Source organism: Dasypus novemcinctus, chromosome 9 (genome assembly GCF_030445035.2).
Source record: "Dasypus novemcinctus isolate mDasNov1 chromosome 9, mDasNov1.1.hap2, whole genome shotgun sequence".
NCBI classification, from domain to species: domain Eukaryota; kingdom Metazoa; phylum Chordata; class Mammalia; order Cingulata; family Dasypodidae; genus Dasypus; species Dasypus novemcinctus.
The window spans coordinates 14,117,473-14,122,028 of NC_080681.1; the positions used below are offsets into that span (position 1 = coordinate 14,117,473).

At 44.2% G+C, this 4,556-nt stretch overlaps 1 long non-coding RNA gene across 1 annotated transcript; it reads left to right on the plus strand.

Moving 5' to 3' along the window:
• Positions 1-1,425: 1,425 nt before the first annotated feature.
• On the plus strand, positions 1,426-4,305 carry LOC139439608 (uncharacterized). The gene is made up of 3 exons (XR_011649550.1): positions 1,426-1,710; positions 2,037-2,079; positions 3,832-4,305. It is a non-coding gene; the product is annotated as an uncharacterized lncRNA (long non-coding RNA).
• The last annotated feature ends 251 nt before the right edge of the window (positions 4,306-4,556 follow it).

The following is a 4,556-nucleotide window of genomic DNA, read 5'->3' on the forward strand; positions in this document are numbered from 1 at the left end:
TCCCTCCTCTTCGGCTTTGTTCAGCTCGTTCCCTCTCCTTGGAATGCCCCTTCCTCCTCCCATTTTGCTCAGTAAATATTTGCTGAGTAAATAGATGGTGTCCTTTGGAAAAACAGTCCCAGGGCCGCTGGTTCTTATTCATGCCATGTGCCCCTCCTGTGGTGGAGACACACAGAGCAGATTATGCTTATTTTTGGCAGGACTCTTGCCGGGGAGGTGTATATACAAACTGAGGGGTCTTAGGAGTCTTTAAAAATCATCCCTGCTCCACAGCCCTCTCCAGCCCTCCCAAACACTGATGCCACATAATGCTGATGCAAAGAGGTGCTCTTGCAAAATGCCTCTAGTTCGGTTAACCTCTCTATTCATGGCATGCTTACTGAGTACTTACCAAGTGCCCTGCAACTTGCTGGGAACTGTGGGAGCCAGAACTGCGTTTAAGACCATCTGCTGGTGGAGACGAGACCTTGTGCAGCAATGGTAAACAATGCATGGAAATTCAGAATCTGCTTCTAAATTTTGTGACACCAGAGAGAAGCCTTTGACTAAGGCCAGCCTGTGCTCTAGAGAAAGGCTCAAGGATGCTGAGGCTGGATGGAGTTTTGCAACAGCCATGCCTGGGGTGCATCTCCATGCCCCGCATGCTCTGAGAATGTCTGGTATGCTAAGGCAAACATCCAATGTGTGCTGGAGAAATGCAGACCAAGGAAATCGCTGTGCACGTGATAATCCAGACCCAGGACAAACCCCCTAAAAGGCAGTTTCCTGAAACCACTGTTACCTTTCTGTTGCTGAAGGAATGGGGTGCAGGTGGAGATTTTTTTTCTCCAAGGACCTCCTCCCCTTCCTGTCTATGGCCCATACCCAATGCCATTCATTTGCTCCAATACAAGCTCAGTTGTTTAAAATGCTACGATATCTTTCAGGGCAGTAGCACTGTAAAAAACACAGGAGATGAAAAATAGATATATGTAGCCTTGTAACTTACTATTGTAGACCTGCTTAACTCATTATCTAGGTCCTTGGCAGATCTCTGGTCTCGGGTGTATTCCCAGATATTCTCAGACTAGTGTAAGAATTCAGCCTAGAACACTGACAGAAATCAGGCAGGACAGATTTGGATCCGTTTCACCAGCTCTGTGGCCTTGAAACTCAGGGAAGTTCTCCAAGGCTCAGTTTCTTCATTTGGAGCAATCGATACCAATTGGGAAAATACCACCAATGTTCAAGCCTCGTTGTAAGGATTTGATGAAACGTTGTGTGTGGAGCGCCTGACAGTAGGTGCTCAATATTTGACGGCTATTGTCGCTGTAACAATAACTGGAGGTCTTTTCACACTCCATTCCAAGCCCAAACCAGCTTGCTCCATAACGACCTAAACTCTAAATCTAACAGCTCTGTTTCCCTCTGTCCTGCTTTAGTTTCCCAGCTGCTAAAACAAATATCCTGCAATGGGTCGGTTTAAACAATGGGGATTTATTGATTCACGAATTTGAGGCCAGGAGAAGTACAAATTCAAGGCATCAGCAAAGCAATGCTTTCTTCCTGAAGACTGGGCATCTGGGGCTGGCTGCCAGCGGTCCTTGGTCCTTGGTCCTTGGTCCTTGGCTGTTCTGTCACATGGCAATGCACAAGCGCCATCGTCTCCTTTCTTTTCCAGGTTCTGTTGACTTTCAGCTCCTGGCTGCTTCTGGTGACTTTTCCTTCCAGGTACAATTTCCTTTGCTTATAAGGACTTCAGCCTTATTGGATTAAGACTTACCCTCCTCGTTAGTTTGGGCACACCTTAAAAATAACATCTTCAAAGGTCCGATTGACAAATGGGTTCCCACCCACAGGACAAGGGTTTGGGATCTGAACATGCCTCTTGTGGGAGACACAAATCAATCCCCAACATCCCCTTCTACCTTTTAATAACAGTAATAGTAAGTAATAATTGCAACAGCACGACTCTTACTGAGTGCCTGCTGCATATTATGCCCCGGGCCGGAACTTTCCAAATGTTGTCTCTAATTCTGTTTATTTCCAATTTATAGCACAGGCAACTGAAGCTCTGAGGAAAGAAGAGACTTGCCCAAAGTAAGTAGCAGTGGTGGAACTGGAACCCAGATCTCCTCTCTCCAAAGCATGTGCTCTCTCTACTCAATGACATTTTCTTCTCTGGGAAGAGAAGTCTTGCTTTCCTGGATACGAGGACCTGAGACACTAGCTACTTATTAACGATGTTCAGACTTTTTCTAATAGTCTGCCTCTGTAACTGTAGTTTACTCATTCATTCACTTATTCACTCACTGCTGGAATAGCTATTGAATGTTTACTAGGTGCTATGGACATACAAATGATTAAGACAGTCTATGTCTTCTAAGAGTTTGCACTCTAAAGGGGAAAACAGGCACATCAAAGGATGATAAGTGTGGAGACAGTGATTTTATAATAAAGAGCACAATGGGACCCCAGAGTCTGGGCACTGGCTGGGGGAAGCAATGGTGGAGACAAAAGAGGCTTCCAAAGGATACGGTTTGAGTTGATGCACTAACCTGTTCTTTATTTCATTCATTCCAGAAACACATTTTAAGCCACAACTTTGCACCAGGCACTAGGGTAAACCCTGGGATTAAACACAGACAGACATGGTCCCTGTTCAGGCTATGACCCCAAGAAACTTACAGTTTAGCCAGGAGACATGGGCTATAAATAAACGCCATTAGAATTGTATTGGGGTTATGCCAGAAAGCTGGACAAGCCATAAGGGTGTGGTGGTGGTGGGTGTGTGTGCAGGAAATGGTTAATTCTATATGGCCAGGGTTATTTCAGAAGGGCCAGTTTCTTTAAAACAGTCTCTTTTTTTCCCCCATTCATTCCTGTCTTACTAGTTTTTTGGCACTTTCAACACCTTTGAGGATATCCCACAGACCATGCCAAGTAAAAATAGCTCATCTAAAACTACATTCATATTTTACAACAGTCTCCAGGGGAAGATTCAAACCACAAGACATCGGGATGGGGAGATTTCTCCAGAGCGAGCAACATCTGGGTGAGATGAGGGAGATGAACTTTGGCCACAATATTACAAAATGAATTATTAATTATGCTTAACTGCCTGCTACTTGACCTCTATAGCCTGGACAATTGCGCAGGACATAGTCCAGTTTGACAATTCCACAACTCTCTTTCCATAAGTCATTTTTCAGACCCAGTAGGCACAATAGGTGCAATAAGTAGTCTTCAAGTATAAGGAAATTTAACATGTGATAGAGTGGCCTTTTATATAAGGGACAACTAGGTCGCCATTTAGAAAAAAATAAAATTGGATCCAGATGGCACACCTTTACACCAAAATAAAATCCAGATGGATTAGACAGACTTTGCAGAATGAGAATGAAAATGAAAATATGGGAGGTTTTTTTTTTCTTCCATAATTTCTTTCCATAATTCTAAGGAAGGACTTTTTAAGCATGACACAAAATTCTGAAACCATTGCAGAAAGCATTTGGTAAAAGTAAAAAAATCAGTCACATAAAAATCAAACATTTCTGCATGACAAAAAAAAATCACCATAAATAATCAAAGTCAAATAATAAACTGGGGGGAAATATCTGAAACATGCTATAATATAGCAAAAAAAGATACTTATAGAGATATAGATGTACATGTGTGTCTGTATGTGTATGTGCATGCGTGTATGTGCACGTGTGTGTGTTGTAACCTCCATAGTTGCTCGGACCCACCTGCCCCCAGCCCGGGACCTTCACCGATGGCTCAATAGGGCACACTGGCAGCTGCGCTTGTTGCCTTGCTCCTGACAACACTGCTTATCTTGGCCTCCGCCAGGGCGAAGACTGGGCTAGGACCTCAGTGCCATTGGTGCCCAGATCCAGAAAGTAAGACTCCTCTCCCCTCTTCTGGACTCGGATGAAACACGGTGCCGCGGGACATGGCATCTGTCCTTCCCACCAGCTGTGCCGGGTGATGCAATCCTGCAGTGCGGGGCAATGAGTGCCCTGCGGTGCAAATGTTGACCTACAAGAAACTGCAGATCGGAGGGAACTGACAGATAAAATCCTCTCCTCCCCCTTCCACCACCCCCTGCCGCTGACATTTGTTTAACTGAGCAGCTGTCTGTTTGCTCATGAAGCTGTGGCCGTCTTGACAAGGTACCACCTTGTATTTGCTTTTCCTCCTTCCCAGTCCCACTTGCCTGTTTCCCTTCATTCTTGCTCTCCTGGAATTGCACTTCCCAAATAAAACACTAGCACATAAGCTTTGTTTCAGATTCTCTTTCTGAATGAACCTGAGCCCAGAATTATGAAGAACTATTAGGAAACAATATGAAAGAGACCAGTGACCCTATAGAAAAGTGGGCTGATGTGAATAGTTCACAGAAAAGAACTATAAATGACTCTTTAAAAATGTGAAACTTCACTCATCACAAGAGAAATACGAAATAAAACTGCATGAAATGTACTTCTCCACGCATCAAATTGACAAAGACCGAGAGTTTGATAAATACTGTGCCAGCAAGGAGGTGGAAAAAATGGACACTCTTATTGCTGGCG